General features: G+C 40.9%; 1 pseudogene; it reads right to left on the bottom strand.

Annotated features, from left to right (window-relative positions):
• Positions 1-17,732, bottom strand: part of LOC126993357 (afadin-like) — a 59,486-nt pseudogene that overhangs the window by 41,260 nt on the left and 494 nt on the right.

The raw sequence follows: 17,732 nt of genomic DNA, 5'->3' as shown, positions 1-17,732 counted from the left end.
GAGGAAAGCGGCCAGTCAAGCAGTGAAGTGGAAGAATGGTGGAGGATATTTCTAGTTTTGTGGTAATGTGGATGAAGTGTGTCGTATGTATCACTGTCCTGAGCTGCACGCGTCTGGGGGTGGGGGTGGATAGGGGTTAATGTGGAAAAAATGTGTCGTTTGTATCACTGTTTTGAGCTGCACGCGTCTGGGGGAGGGGGGAGGTTAACGTGGAAAAAATGTGTCGTATGTATCACTCTTTTGAGCTGCACGCGTCTGGGGGGGGGGTGGGGGGGTGGATGGGGGTTAATGTGGAAAAAATGTGTCGTTTGTATCACTGTTTTGAGCTGCACGCGTCTGGGGGGAGGTAGAGGTGGAGAGCGGAGAGCTACCCTACTATTACCACTACCTTCCTCTCTACATCAACACCACCAGCATCACCAAACTCATAACTACAACCAATATCACGGTCACCATCTTCATCACCACTAACACCACATTTATCCCCTTATCTTCACCACCACAATCACGATTATCTCCACTATCATCACCACTAACACCAAAATTAATCTCTGCACCACCACTGCAACCCCCCCCCCACACTACCACTAGGGTATTACAATCTATTTAACACATATATTTGCTCTTGTAGACACACAAAGCACGAAGGTAAACTCATATCGTACGGCCCTGAGGAATGTCCTCTTTTTGACCTTTGAACCAACAGTAAACTAACGAGAGAATGGTAAAATCTACTCTCCACGTATATATGTTCCTCTACAAAGACAGAACATAAAGGGAGACTCAGACTGTATAGCTCTAAGCAACGTCCCCTTTTTGCCCTCTGAACCTGTAGTAAACAAGACTCCCTCAGCTCACCGAACCTAACCACCACACATATATCTGTTCCTTTATTAATTAAGACAAAAAAACGAAGACAAACTTATATCGTAGACCCCGGACCCCTAGGCAACGTCCCCCTTTTGATCTCTCAACCTGCATTTAACAAGAGTCCCTCACCTGACCTAGCCTAACCTAACCAAGCCAAACCTAACCTAACCTAACCTGACCAAACCTAACTTGACATCACCTAACCTAACCTGACCTCACCTGACCTAACCTAACCTAACCAAACCAAGACAAACCTAACCTAACCTAATCTGACCAAACCTAACTTGACCTCACCTAACTTGACCTCACCTAACCTAACCTAACCTAGCCTAGCCTGACCTAACCAAACCAAGCCAAACCTAACCTAACCTAACCTGACCAAACCCAACTTGACCTCACCTAACCTAACCTGATCTCACCTGACCTAGCCTGACCTAACCAAATCTAACCACCACCAGAACATTATAATAGAGACTACATATATATCTTCACTACAATGACAGAACACAATGGTAAACTCTTATCGCAAAGGTCTAAGCAACCCTTTGAACCCTTTGAACTCGCAGTAAAGAAGACTCCATCACCACGAGCCAGAGAGAGATCGAAAGCATCAATACTATCACGAAGGTCATAAACAGGCTTTCAAAGGAGCGAATAAGACTCTTTTGAAGTATTGAGAACATGCCATGAAGGAAATATTGAATGCTGAACTGGCGATCACTTTCAATATCAGAGTTACGAAACATTTCCAAGCCGTCCCAAGATAGACTCTCGCGTATATTATTGCACCATCAAGAGGAACGTGCACCGAGACACCTACGACCCGGCCTGGCAAGGAGAGGGAGCCAGAGGATGAGCATGTTGTCACGCTGAGCTTCACATCACTGGGATTAAGACCATTAGGACCAAGGGCAGGACGCAGCTGTTCTATACTCTTTTAAAATGAAAATATATGAAAAGGCCACAATGTACGCCTTACGGGAGCCCAGAATGTCGCTAAATATGTTCCCATCTTCCAGAAACAATAGGGGGCTTTGTGGTGCAGTGGTTAGCACACTCGGCTCACAATCGAGAGAGCCCGGGTTCGATTCCCGGGCGGAGTGGAAAAACTTGGGCGGCTTTTCCGATACCCTACGCCCTTGTCCATCCAACAGTGAATAGGTACCAGGTATTAATCGGGGGTTGTGTCCCGTCTCCTGGGGTCTGATCTCTTCTCCTATAATTCCTTCCCCCTCCAGTCTCTCTCCGGCATATGACCACAGATGCTGCGCCGACTAAACGAAACTTTCCAACTTTTTTCCAGAAACAATAATTAACACCAGACTTACCTAGTATACCCCTGATTAACCTACATTCACACGTTTCTGAACACGAACTCACAAAGCACCAAACCTGACAGAATAAAACGAACCTCACCAACACAGCCAACCAATCCCCCAAATTCATCCATAAACCTCAAACCCCGCCATTCTGAACCCAACCTACCCCAACATTACCTAAAACCTCAAACAAACCTCAAATCACACCGAACCCCACACCCTTCACCCCCCACCGAAAATCTCACCCAAATAGTACCTTTCTGAACCCCAACCCAAGAACCCAAACACCAACCCTCACCAAACCGAACCCCACACCAATCACCCACCAAAGTCATCACCCAGCTACCACCTTTCCGAACCCCAACCAAGGAACCTCAAACCCTTTCCTGAGCATAACAACCCCACACCCACCACCAAAGTACCTCAAATCACACGCATCACTTATCCTCAAACCCAACCTCACACCCGTCACCCACCCAGCAAAAACCTCACACAAATAATAACTCTCTGAACCCCTACCCAGGAACCCAAATACCAACCCTCACCAAACCGAACCCCACACCAGTCACCCACCAAAGTCATCACCCAGTTACCACCTTTCTGAAACCCAACCAAGGAACCTCAACCCCTTACCTGAGCAAAACAAACCCCATACCCACCACCAAAGTACCCCAACTCCCTCCCCACCTCCGGGTACTCACCAGGGCCGAGCTCGACGAGGAAGGGCAGCCTGTCGGGTAGGAAGTGGGGGTCCCGCGGGCGGTGGTGGTCATGGTCGCTGCCGTGGCCTCCTCCCGCGCCCTTCACAGGCTTCTTCTTGCGTTTGCGCGGCCCGTGGTCTGCAGGGCGGCGGCGCACGTGGAACATTATGGAGCCTGGGGAAGAGGAGAACACGGGTTAGAGATAAGACGCCAATTATTGTTACTAGTTATATTAATTGAAGTATTGTTAACATTTATAAAAGTAGGAGTCGCCGTATTTATCTGTCTATCTATCTATTTTTTATCTATCTATCTGTCTGTCTATATATATATCTCTATGTCTACCTACCTATCTCTTTATCTATCTACGTCTAATGATAATAATGAAGTGGTAGTAGTAGTAGTAGTAGTAGTAGTAGTAGTAGTAGTAGTAGTAGTAGTAGTACAAGTAATAGCAGTAGAACAATTGAAGTAGTAGTAGCAGAAGTAGAAGTAGTAATAACAGTAGTAGTAGTAGAAGTAGTAGTAGTAGTAGTAGTAGTAGTAGTACAAGTAATAGCAGTAGAACAATTGAAGTAGTAGTAGCAGAAGTAGAAGTAGTAATAACAGTAGTAGTAGTAGAAGTAGTAGTAGTAGAGGGGCGGACCTTCAGGCATCACCAAGAAAGCCTACCGGTGCCATAGGCGGAAAAGTAACAAAAAAAAAGTAGTTATGTTGTCGTAGTAGTAGTGCGTTAGTAGTAATTACAAAACCACCACCACCACCACCATAGATACTAACACAAGTACCATTACAACCACGTACCTAGAAGAGGATGATTCATATGAGCATTCTTCATACTCAAAATACATAAAATAGAACAATAACGTCAATTCATTCATTACCGGGAAAAAGGCAAGGCGTGGGATCTGGCGACACACACACACACACACACACACACACACACACACACACACACACACACACACACACACACACACACACACATTACGAAGAACATGACAACACCAATACAAGGAAATTATATATTATGAGAAACAAATTAAGTTACACAGAGCAAACAGTCAACACGGGGGGGGGGGGGGAGAGAGAGAGAGAGAGAGAGAGAGAGAGAGAGAGAGAGAGAGAGAGAGAGAGAGAGAGAGAGAGAGAGAGAGAAAGGGGGTTTTACGTTCTTATCTTCACCCCAAAAACAAGCAAACACACACACACACACACACACACACACACACACACACACTGCCAAGGACATACACACAGTCACACACATAAACAAATAAAGGCAAATTTATACCCGATAACAATGTACTAACTGTGTGTGTGTGTGTGTGTGTGTGTGTGTGTGTGTGTGTGTGTGTGTGTGTGTGTGTGTGTGTGTGTGTGTGTTTATTTTAGAGGTGAAGATAAGAGTGTAAAAGGGCATTCAAACACACACACACACACACACACACACACACACACACACACACACACACACACACACACACACACACACGGATGATATAATTTGATAAAAAAAAATGTAAAAAATTACCAACACGCGACAACCAACCCATAAAAGCCGCCATGAAAAGCGACCCCAACCTCTCTCTCTCTCTCATTGACCAATACACGAATTAGCAGAAATATACAAAAATGTTATGAAAATATATACAATAATAATAATAATAATAATAATAATAATAATAATAATAATAATAATAGTAATGGGAGGGGCACCGAAAGAGATTGAGGAAAATAAAAAGAAGGAAAGGAAATAATTAGCAAAGGAGGGGTAGAGAAAGAGAAAGGAGGGGAAGAGAAAGGAGGGAAGGAGGAAAACGGAGATGAAAAACGACAATAGAGGGAGAAGAGAAGTTGGAAGAATGGAAAGAAGAGAATAGATGAAAAAAGGGAGAAAGATAATAGAAGAGGAAGGAAACAAAGAATAATATAATAGAAAGAATTGAAAAGGGAAGGAGATGGAAAGAGGAAAAGGGAAAAAGTGAAAACGCAAGAAGGAAAGTTGGAAAAATAGAAAATAATAGACAAGAGAAATGGAAGAAGGGTCAAAAGAAGAGGGAAAGGGATGAAAAGGAAAATAAGAAAGAAGGAAAAGATAAAAGGGCAAAGAAAGATGAAGAAAGGAAAGTAAAGATGGGAAGCTAAACAATACAATAGGCGTAGGAGCGGAAATAGGAACAAAAAGAAGATGAGGGTGAGTGGGAGGGAAGGAAGAGAAAGGAAGGGAAAATTAAGGAGGAGAAATAGTAAGGGGAAAACAACGATGAGTGAGGAAGAAAAGGTGGAATAGGAGAGAATAACAGAGGTAAGAATAAGAGAAGAAGCGACAGAAGATAGAAGGGGGAGATAAGGAGGAAAGAAAGAGAAAATGGAAGAAGCTGAAATTAAAGAAAAAAAATTATGACGGAAGAAGAAAAGCTGGAATAGACAAGAATGAATAATGGAGGTGAGAAAAAGGGGAAGAACGGATAGAAGAAGAGGAAGAAGACGAGAAAGGGAGTGGGAGGGAAGAAAGAGAAAGTGGAAGAAAGGGAAAACAGAAAAGGAAAAATGACGATATAAAGAGGAAAGAAAAGATGGAATAATGAACGACAGGAAGAAAAGGGGAAGAAAGGATAGAAAAAGAAGAAAGAAGAAGAAGAAGAAGAAGAAGACCAGTAGAAGAAGAAGAAGAAGAAGAGGAAGAGCGAGAGGGAGGAGAGGAGGAGAAAGGGAGGTAATCAAACAGGAGAAAAGGGAGGTAATTAAGCTTTCTCTAATTACTCCGGAGAGAAGTTTCTTGTGGTGCATCGATTTCCCTGAGAAGGACCCCCATCAATCTCTCTCTCTCTCTCTCTCTCATTAAACACATAAAAAACCCTATAAAACAATGGTGCTGCTGCTGCTGATGATAATGATGATGATGATGATGATAATAATAATAATAATAATAATAATAATAATAATAATAATAATAATAATAATAATAATAATAATAATAATTCTGTTTAAACACAAGGCAAATTTATTTTACAATATACTTAATTTTTCTTTACTCTTTTGTTGGCTAATGAAAGGAGGAAAGGGAGGAAGGAGGAGGAGGGAGGAAGGGAGGAAAGAAGGAAGGAAGGAAGGAGGGAAGGCAGAATGAAAGGAAAGAAGGGAAGAGGGAGAGGAGAATGGAGGAGAGGAGGAAAGAAAAAGGAAAAGCAAATATGATAATTAAGAGGACTGAATCTATGGGGAGAGAGAGAGAGAGAGAGAGAGAGAGAGAGAGAGAGAGAGAGATAAAAGATGAAAAGGAAAGTACAATCCGATTCAGAAGGGTATTCACTTCACCTAATTAAAGTCTCTCTCTCTCTCTCTCTCTCTCGGTCCAATACTCTTCCCTATCGATCTAAAATCCTCAATTTCATCATTTTTCTATAATACCCTGACCGCCCCTCCTCCCCGGCGCACACACACACACACACACACACACACACACACACACACACACACACACACACACGGACAGGCAGACAAATAAAAACCATCCCAGACACACACACACACACACACACACACACACACACACACACACACGGACAGGCAGACAAATAAAAACCATCCCAGACACACACACACACACACACACACACACACACACACACACACACACACACACACATACGTAATGACATAATCACCACAACAAACAAACAAACAAACAAGACACGCAGCATCAATCAATCAATTACTGGCGATGGTGGTGGTGATGATGATGATGATGATGATGATGGTGACCTGAAGATGAAAAAGGAAGGGGAAAGAGACAAAATTAAGGAAGGAGGAAAAAGGGAATAAATAGAAAAGGGCGAAAGAAAGAAAGAAGGAATGAAAGAACACAAAGAAATAAAAAAAATGAGAGACAACGAAGGATAGAAATTTAAAGAAACAAAAAAGAAATAAAATAAAAAGATGGAAACTAAATGGAGAGGGAAAGGGAAAAGAGAAAATAAAACAGGAAACACAGAGAGAAAGAAGAACGAGTTAACGAAATAAAAAAAAAAACAAGAAGAAAAAGGCAGAAGAAAGAAGACAAATAGTAAAAAAAAAAAAAATAAGCAAACGCAAAAAAAAAAGTGAAATAGACAACAAAACAAAGACTGAATTAATGACAGAAAGAAAAGATAAAAAAAAGGAAAAAGAAAGGTTGAAAGAAATATACTAATGAGGTGAGAGAAGATGTGTGGAGGCAAACTGTCTGGGGTGGAGAGAGGGTGGAGGGAAGGTGGGTGGAGGTAAGGGTGAGAGGAGGAAAGGGAGGAAAGGGTGAGGGAGGAGAGAAGGGCATGTAGAGAGAAGCGATGTGGAGAGAAAGGTATGTGGAAGGGAGGGAGTGGAGGGAAGGTAAATGAAATGGAGGGTATGTGGAGAGGAGGGTGGGTGGAGGAGGGTGGAGGGAAGAGGGTGGAGGAGTGTGGACGAAGCTCAAGTATCAGGCCATTTACAAGATGAACCTCCTCCTCCTCCTCCTCCTCCTCCTCCTAAACCAATCTCCATCCAGCCTTTCCTCCAGCCTCCACATTCTCTCAATTTTCTCTCTCTCTCTCTCTCTCTCTCTCTCTTAAGAGGAGGGAGAGAGAGAGAGAGAGAGAGAGAGAGAGAGAGAGAGAGAGAGGAGAGGAGAGAGAGAGAGGAGAGAGAGAGAGAGAGAGAGAGAGAGAGAGAGAGAGAGAGAGAGAGAGAGAGAGAGAGAGAGAGAGAGAGAGAGAGAGAGAGAGAGAGAGAGAAAATTGAGAGAATGTGGAGGCTGGAGGAAAGGCTGGATGGAGATCTTCCCTGGATGGAGATCTTCCCTCCCTCAATCCATTCCACCCCTTCCCTTCCCTCCCTCCCGTCCACAAAAGACTGATGGTGCCAATATCGAGAGAGACAAGGGAGGGAGAGAGAGGGGAGGGAAGGGAGAGAGGGAGAGGGAGGGAGGAAACTTTGCTAACAGACCAGAATGGGATGGAGGCAAACCGAAAGGGAGAGAGAGAATTAGTCTTTACTTAATCTCCAAAAATTGCTGCTAAGTGAACTGTGTGGGTGAGTGAGTGGGTGAGTGAGTGTGTGTGTGGGGGGGGGGGGGGGGGGGGAATGTGGTGGTTAATTACGTCATAATTAATCTCGTAAGTGGTAAATTAATTGGAATAAGCTAAGTCAGTTAGTCCACTAAGTCATTAAGTAGGTGGGTAGATATGTGAGGCTTGGGGGAACTTAACATCTCTTTGATCTGTACTATTTCTGCTGCTAATACTCCTGCAACTATAATTAATATCTATACTACTACTACTACTACTACTACTACTACTACAACTCCTACTCCTACTCCTACTACTAATACTAATACTACTACTAATAATAATGAAACGAAGGAAAAAAAGGAGAAAAGAATAATAACAAAAGAACAAGAACAAGAACAAAAAGAAGAAAGAGGAAAAGCAGAAAAAGAAAATGAAGATGATTAATTTTATTCCCCCAACAGGAACAGACAGACACACAGATGAAGAGAGAGACAGAGAAAGAATATTAGGGAGAATGTGAAAATGAGACAATGAGATAAAGAATGAGAATGAGATAAAAAAATGAGAGAATGAGATGAAGAATGAGAGAATGAGATAAAGAATGAGATAAAGAATGATAGAATGATAGAATGAGAGAATGAGATAAAGAATGAGAGAATGAGAGAATGAGACAATGAGATAAAGAATGAGAGAATGAGATAAAGAATGAGAGAATAAGATAAAAAAATGAGAGAATGATATAAAGAATGAGAGAATGAGATAAGGAATGAGAGAATGAGATAAAGAATGAGAGAATGAGATAAAGAATGAGGGAATGATATAAAGAATGAGAGAATGAGATAACAAATGAGAGAAAGAGATAAAGAATGAGATAAAGAATGAGAGAATGAGATAAAGAATGAGACAATGAGATAAAGAATGAGAGAATGAGATAAAGAATGAGAGAATGAGAGAATGAGACAATGAGATAAAAAAATGAGAGAATGAGATAAAGAATGAGAGAATGAGATAAAGAATGAGAGAATGAGATAAAGAATGTGAGAATGAGATAAAAAATGAGAGAATGAGATAAAAAAATGAGAGAATGAGATAAAGAATGATAGAATGAGATAAAAAATGAGAATGAGATAAAGAATGAGAGAATGAGATAAATAATGAGAAAATGAGATAAAGAATGAGAGAATGAGTTAAAAAATGAGAGAATGAAATAAAGAATGAGACAATGAGATAAAGAATGAGAGAATGAGATAAAGAATGAGAGAATGAGATAAAGAATGAGAGAATGAGATAAAGAATGAGAGAATGAGATAAAGAATGAGAGAATGAGATAAAGAATGAGAGAATGAGATAAAGAATGAGAGAATGAGATAAAGAATGAGAGAATGAGATAACAAATGAGAAAATGAGATAAAGAATGAGAAAATGAGATAAAGAATGATAGAATGATAGAATGAGACAATGAGATAACAAATGAGAGAAAGAGTCATAGAATGAGATAAAGAATGATAGAATGATAGAATGAGACAATGAGATAAAGAATGAAAGAATGAGATAAAGAATGATAGAATGAGAGAATGAGACAATGAGATAAAGAATGAGAAAATGAGATAAAGAGTGAGAATGAGACAATGAGATAAAGAATGAGAGAATGAGATAAAGAATGAGAGAATGAGATAAAGAATGAGAGAAGGAGATAAAGAATGAGAGAATGAGATAAAGAATGAGACAATGAGATAAAGAATGAGAGAATGAGATAAGGAATGAGACAAAAAGACACACAGACACAGACAGCGAGAGAAAAAACAAAGAATCACATCCCGTCAGACATTAAAACAAAGCGGCACATCCACCTTCATCCACCGCCGCCTCCTCGTCACCCACACAACGAAACACCCACGTGACGGGGGGGGGGGGGGGTGAAGGGGGGCCCTAATTGGTACGGAACAGATCAGAGTAAACGCCGAGAATGAATGAACACAACAAACCATTAACACGCGCCATAAAAAGCCCTTCCATAAATCATGAAGCAGAGCGCAGTGGATATTATATAATCTTCTCTCTCTCTCTCTCTCTCTCTCTCTCTCTCTCTCTCTCTCTCTCTCTCTCTCTCTCTCCTTTCTTCTAATCTTCCTCCTCTCCTCCTTATCTATTTCCATCTTTGCTCATATTCTCTCTCTCTCTCTCTCTCTCTCTCTCTCTCTCTCTCTCTCTCTCTCTCTCTCTCTCTTAGATAGGAACGCGGAATAGATATTTATTTTTTCGGATAATATGAACAGAAATGTAAATTTAAATAGAAAGAGAAATGTAAATAAAAAGAGTAATGTAAATAGAATTGGAAATGTAAAAAGAAATGGAAACATAAATATAAATGGAAATGGAAATAGAAATAAATGAGTTAGGGTTCCGAAAAGAGCGTAGACTATATATATTGGTTTTCTCTAGAACCATTGTGAAAATAATAAAAAAAAAAAGGTGCTTGCTTTAATTTTACGGTATAATATTATAATGATCATCGGAAGAAAAACTGAAGGGAAAAGACATAATAAAAACGGAAGGAGGAAAAAAAGGAATAAAAGAAACTGAGAAGGAAAGAAAAACCCAAACAAAGAATAAAAGAATAATAAAGACTACCACTACCGATACTACTACTACTACTACTACTACTACTACCACTACTATCACCACTACTACTACCACTACTACTACTACTACTACTACTACTACTATTACTACTACTACTACCACTACTACCACAACTACTACTACATATAACAAAAATACAAAATAAATAAAAAAAAGAGAAAGTACAAAAAAAAATTCCAAACTATCTCCCCTCGTGATGAAAATGTGATGCGAAAGTTTTCTCCTTCCGTTTTTTCACAGCCATTTTTTCCCCCACGAATATTCAACACTGATCACGCTGGAAACATTACTGGGTCACCACCTCACTAACGCGGCTGGCAAAGGGACAGGAAAGCAGAAGAGGAACACTAGGAGGAATAGGAGAAAACAAATAATTAACTGCAGAAAGGTCACAGAAGGAGGGATAGGAATAAAAATAAATAAAAAGACGAAAAGTAACGCTAGAAAGGATGAGTAAAAACATATAAATAGAGGGAAAGTATCATTACGAAGGGAAAGAGAAAAAGATAATAGACTGTAGAATCGTAACCGTGGGAGCGATGAGAAGAAAAAAACTCAACTGTGATCCAAAAACTGAGGTAATAAAGATGATGATGATAATGATGATGATTATGAAAAGGAGGAAGAAAAGGATGATGATGATGATGATGAGGTGGAGGAGGAGAAAGAGGAGAAAAAGGAGGGAAGAGAAAAATGGAGAAGGGGACGACAAACACTTCAACACACACACACACACACACACACACACACACACACACACACACACACACACACACACACACACACACACTTTTCTCTCACTCTACAACAATTATCTTCAGAGGAAAAAAAACCCTCCTTATTATTCATCAATTATTCAAACAACTCTATTAGCATACACGACTCTCTCTCTCTCTCTCTCTCTCTCTCTCTCTCTCTCTCTCTCTAGGTGGGAGAGCGTGTGTATAACCTGTTGAAGCCTGAGAGAGAGAGAGAGAGAGAGAGATAGAGAGAGAGTGTGTGAATGGACGTGAGAGAAAGAATATGAGCAAGGAGGGGAGACAGAGATGGAGCGATATTGAGTGAGAGGGAGAGAAGGAGAAAGGAAGAGAGGCAAAGGGAGAGGAAAGGGAGAAAACAGAAGAGAGGAATAAGGAGAAAAGAGAGAGAGAGAGAGAGAGAGAGAGAGAGAGAGAGAGAGAGAGAGAGAGAGAGAGAGAGAGAGAGAGTAACCCAGCCTGCGCAGTGGACGGAACTGAGAAAGGTGACTCCTGACCCCTCCCTTCGTCTCTCTTACCTCCCTTCTCCCCTCTCTCCCTCCCTCCCTCCCTTTCCTAACAAGCATCCTCTTTCTCTTCACTACCCTCCCACCTCTCTCTCTCTCTCTCTCTCTCTGACTCTCTTTCTCTCTCTATTATTCGGTTTTATAAAGGAAGAAAAAAACTCACCTGGTTAAATTCGTGACAGGTGATGGAGGTGAACCCAGGGCGCGTGTGCTCTCTCTCTCTCTCTCTCTCTCTCTCTCTCTCTCTCTCTCTCTCAGGACAGGTAAGAAAATCTGAAAGTCTTTGTTCTGTTGTTATCTGTTCTCTTCTTCCTTCCTCCTCCTCCTCCTCCTCCTCCTCCTCCCCTCTTTTTCTCTCCTCCTCTTCCTTCCTCACCTCGCCATTCTTTTCCTCCATCGCAAACAAACAAAGGTACACACGCCTCCTCCCTCCATTCTCTCTCTCTCTCTCTCTCTCTCTCTCTCTCTCTCTCTCTCTCTCTCTCTCTCTCTCTCACGCACGTTACACCGGCACTTCACTAGCTCAACAAAACCTTCTGAATGACCTTGACGAGAACAGGAGTAAAAGGTGGAGCAGGAGGAGGAGGAGGAGGAGGAGGAGGAGGAGGAGGAGGAGGGGGAGGAGGAGGAGGGTGTGCGCGTGTGTGTGTGAGTAGGGGAGAGGAGAGAGCGGGGCGGAGCAGCGTTCGGCCTCGTGGTCAGACGATAAGTGACAGCCTCGCGAAAGAGTGAGTGCCAGAGTTACCCCCCTACCCGCCCTCTCTCTCTCTCTCTCTCTCTCTCTCTCTCTCTCTCTCTCTCTCTCTCTCTCTCTCTCTCTCTCTCTCTCTCTCTCTCTCTCTCTCTCTCTCTCTCTCTCTCGTGCTATAGAAAAAAATCACCACCATCACCACACACACACACACACACACACACACACACACACTAATGGGAGGAATCACACGAGCAATTACTTGGAAGACCATCATTTAGTAGAGTATGTGTGGAAAAACGCCCCATATTTTCTCTCTCTCTCTCTCTCTCTCTCTCTCTCTCTCTCTCTCTCTCTCTCTCTCTCTCTCTCGATAACTTACGCAATATTCTCCTCAACGCGACAAAATTCTCGTCTTAAAGTTTTTTCCCATTCCTTCTTTCCTTTTCCTCCCTCATATACTTTCTCTCTTTCTTTCTTCAATTCCTCTCTCCCTTTTTTTCTCTCCGCTTTTTTTATTTCCTTCTACATTCCTTTCTTTATCCTCATGTTTTCCTTTCTCTTCTTTCCTTTACTTTTTCCCATTTCTTCTTTTCTATCTCCTTCCTCTCTTCAATTCGTTCCTCACTTATTTTTGTGTTAGCTTACTTTCTTCCTTTCTTCTACATTCCATCCTCTACCCACACGCTTTCCTTCCCCCCTTTTTTTCCTTCTTCAATACCTTTCTCATGACTTTTATTTCCTTCCTTACTTTTTTTCATTTCCTTCTTTAACCGCATGTTCTTCTTCTTCCTTTGCTACCTCCTCATTCCTTCCTCTTTTTCTCGTTTTTGTTTAATTCCTCTTCTTCTTTTTTTTCTGAACATATAACTTCTTTCTATATCTATCTATCTATCTGTCAATCAATCCATTCATTTATCTATGTCTTTCCTTCCTGTAATGCTAATTCCTGATATTTTTTTTGTTATATCTTTTTGTTCCCTGTCTTCTCTCTCTATTTATATATCTATCTATTTATCAGTTTATATTATTTTTTCTTCTTCCTTATTCACTCCCCCCTCCATCCCTTTATTTATTTTGCTTCCGTGTGTCTTCCTTCACCCCTTCTTTCCTCTCTCTTCCTCCCTTCTCCATTCGTCCCATCCCATCTTCTGCCCCCGCCCCGCCCCTCCCCCGCGCTCCTCATTTCTCTTCATTAATTAATCTTAATCAACATTCCCAACGCTTATTAATGCGAGAAGTGGAGATAAATGCTGAACCTGTATCCACCATTTATTATTATCATTATTATTATTATTATTATTATTATTATTATTATTATTATTATTATTATTATCATTATTTTTATTATTACTGTTATTATTATTATTATTTGGCTAACATTCTCTGACCAAAAAAATGAGACAAACAGAAAAGAGCAAAGAAAGGAAAGAAAAATAAACGAGGAGAAAATTTTAAGAGAAAAAAAGAGTGAAAGAAAGGGAGAAAAGCAACAGCAAGAAGATAGAAAGGAAAGACAAGAAAAAAAAATCAAATATATATATATAAGGAAAAAAAATCAATTAATAACAACGATACTCATGTTAATATTAGTAGTAGTAGTAATAGTAGTAGTAGTAGTAGTAGTAGTAGTAGTAGTAGTAGTAGTAGTAGTAGTAGTAGTAACACCAATAGCAACACCAGCAAAAATAACACCAACTAAATAGCGCAGTCCACCCTGAAATTGCTTAAACGGTGCAAAGAAAATGGGACTCCGGTTGTCTGGCATAATGGCGAGGCATAAGATTACCAGAACTTATGTGGAGAGTAATCTTCTCGGAGGCTAATGACTGACGAATTGCTGGAGGAGGAGGAGAAGGAGGAGGAGGAGGTGAGGAGGAGGAGGGGGAGGAGGAGAAGGAAGAGGTGGAGTTAGGGGAGGAGGAGGAGGAGGAGGAGGAGCTGGTAGTGGCGGAGTGCGAAAAGTGAAGAGAAAGAAGAAAGATGGATTAAAGAGGAGTAGGAGGAAAAGGCGCAGAAACAGAAGGAGGAGGAGGAGGAGGAGGAGGAGACGGTAATGGAAGAGTACGTTATGGAAATCATTAAAAAGAAGAAAAATGGATAAGAAATGGAAAACAAAGGGAGGAGGAAGAAGAGGAAGCCGATTAAGAATAACTGGGAATGAAAGACGAAATAAAAACAAAACTAGAAAAAAAAATATGAGAAGAATGAGAAGGAAATAACTGGATTGGAAACATAAGAGGAAGACAATGAGAAAAGGAAGACGAAGAGGAGGAGGAGGAGGAGGATTAAGAAAGATTGGGAAGGAAGGAATTAAGAAAGTTTGAGGTAAGGAAAAAAGGTTGATATAAAAGATAAACAGAAGGACATGAGTAAAGAAGGTGAAGGAAGAATAGGAGAAAGGAGAGGAATAGGTAGACGATACAATAAAGGAGAAAAGCGGGAAACAAAAGATGGAATGAGAGAGGGAGGAAAGGAGAAAGGAAGGAATGAAAGGAAGAAATAAAGAAATAGGAACAGAAACAATAAAAAAGGAGATGGAAAAGAGATGGGAAGAATAATGAGTTAGTACTGAGAAGGGGAAACGGGAGAAATGGGAAAGAGAGAAAAGGAGTTCGACGGGAGATATATAGATGTAAAAGGAAAAAAATAAAATAAATTAAGAAGTACACAGGAAATAATAGAAATAAATGATGTCAATGAAGAGGGAGAAAACAAGTGATGGAAAGGATAAACGGAAAGGCAGGAGGCGAGAAAAAATAGAAGACTGAGAAGAAAAAGAAAAGAAAGAAGAAAAAGGGAATATAGGAGGAAAATCAGTGAAAAGCGAACGTGAAATGAAAAAGAAAAGAGAGAATTGTGGTTTTAAGAGAATAAGATAATACCAAAAATACAACTTCGACTATTGATATTGTACTACTACTACTACTACTACTACTACTACTACTACATCTGCTGCTACGGCGTGCTGGCTACTGCTCTTATTACGCCCTTTGCTCTGACAACAAACCCCCATCGACTTCCTGCCATAATGGGGAATCATTAACTAACATTGATCGCTCCTCAAATATGAACGAAAGCCACAACTTGACCCTGAGAACACACACACACACACACACACACACACACAGCCCGGATACACTACTCAATTTTTCGATATGAAGTGTGTGTGTGTGTGTGTGTGTGTGTGTGTGTGTGTGTGTGTGTGTGTGTGTGTGTGTGTGTGTGTGTGTGTGTGTGTGTGTGTGTGTGTGTGGTGAGACAGTCTACGGATCCAGCAACCCATATTTACTTTACAATCATATCGAACAAGAAATAATTATATACATACACACATACATAAATATACACATACATACATATACACATATACACACACACACACACACACATATCCCTCCTTCCAAACGGCTAAAAGCTAATAATAATAAGGCTTCCCTCCAATTATCATTCATCTTCCTATTCCTCCATTTCATCCTCCTTAACCTCCTCTCCTCTTTCCTCTCTTCCTCTTACTCCTCCTCTTCGTGAGCTTGTCTTCCTCTATAGTTCTACCTCTTCTCCTTTCTTGCTTCTCTTCCTCCTCCTTCTCTTTGTATTCGTCTCATTTATTGTTTTTCTTCTCTTAATTCTCTTTTCTAACCTCTTCCTTCCTCCCTAAGTTATCTTCTTTAACTTCTACTTTTCTTTTCTTTCTCCTGTTGCCTTTCTTAATTTTCCTCTCTCTCTCTCTCTCTCTCTCTCTCTCTCTCTCTCTCTCTCTCTCTCTCTCTTGATTTCTAGTTATTCTCCTCTTCTTTAATCGCTTCTAGTTCATCTTCCTTCTCCCAATTCTCCTCCTCCTTCCCCCTCCTACGTTTTATCTATTCCTCTTTCTCCTCATCCTTTATTTTCTATTTTTCTTTGCATTTTTCTTAACTTCACCCTCTTGCTCAATTGCCTTTTCTTCTTCTTCTTGTATCACTTTCCCTTCCTTCTCCTTCTCCTCTATAACCTTTCCCGTCCTCCGAGGCTCTCCTACTCGCCCTACATTTCTCTTCCTTTTCTCCAAGAATTGTGTTTCCTTTCCTTTGACCTATTTCTGTAATCTTTGCCTCCCACCTCCTTTTTATCCACTTGATCTTCCTCCTCCTCCTCCTCCTCCTATTCCTCGTCGTCGTCGTCGTCTTCTCCACCATCAGATCAATAATCCTTCCCTTTCATCTCCAGATCGTGACATTGTAATCCTCCTCTTCCTCCTTCTTCTTCTTCTTCTTTTTTCCATCTTCGTCCATATGGTGCTTTTCGCACTCTCTCTATGCCTTTTTTCTTCTCTGATTTGCTTCCTCCTCCTCTTCATCTCCATCCTCTTTGTCCCCCTCCTCCTCTTCCTTCGATCCTTCCTAATCCTCCTTCTGCATCATATCCTTCTTTTCATTCTGTTATATATGCTCTTCCTCCTCCTCCTCCTCCTCCTCCTCTTACTCCTTACCAAGATTCAAGTCTTCTCCTTTATCTATGCTTCTTCCATTCGCTTCCGCATCTTCCTGGCTTTCTCTCCGTATCCTTCCTTTACACCTTTCCTTTCCTTCCTTTTTCCTTTATTTTTATTATACAATTTTATGTCATTCCTTTTTTCCTCCTCGGATCCTTATTCCCTTCTCTCCTTCCTATCAATCATTCTTTTATTGATCCTTCCTTCCTTTTCACCCACTTCCTTCTTTCTTTAAATTCCGTCCGTCTGTCCTTCCTTTCTTTTTTATCTTTCTTTCCTCATTCCTTCCCTTCTTCACCCATGACTTCTTTCCTTCTTTATCTTTCTTTACTCATTCCCTCCCTTATTCACCCATTCCTTCCTTCTTCTTTGCTTCCCTCATTCCTTCCCTTCTTCACCCATTCCTTCTTTCCTTCTTTATCTTTCTTTCCTCATTCCTTCCCTTCTTCACCCCTTCCTTCTTTCCTTCTTTATCTTTCTTTCCTCCTTCCTTCTCACTATACCTTCACTCCCTCCTTCCCTTCCTCCTTCCCTTCATCCCACCTTCCTTCCTTCCTTTCTTCCTTGCTTCATTATCTTTCTTTCCTCCTTCCTTCTCACTATACCTTCACTCCCTCCTTCCCTTCCTCCCACCTTCCTTCCTTGTTTCCTCTCTTCCACTATCCTTTTTTACCGTTTAAGTATTTTCCAACGACAATATTAATTATGGGTCAACTTCCTTTACATTGTTAACCTAT

The sequence above is a fragment of the Eriocheir sinensis genome, unplaced genomic scaffold (genome assembly GCF_024679095.1).
Source record: "Eriocheir sinensis breed Jianghai 21 unplaced genomic scaffold, ASM2467909v1 Scaffold604, whole genome shotgun sequence".
Taxonomy (NCBI): domain Eukaryota; kingdom Metazoa; phylum Arthropoda; class Malacostraca; order Decapoda; family Varunidae; genus Eriocheir; species Eriocheir sinensis.
The sequence above is the reverse complement of the archived record's forward strand: the minus strand, read 5'-3'. Positions and strand labels throughout refer to the sequence as shown.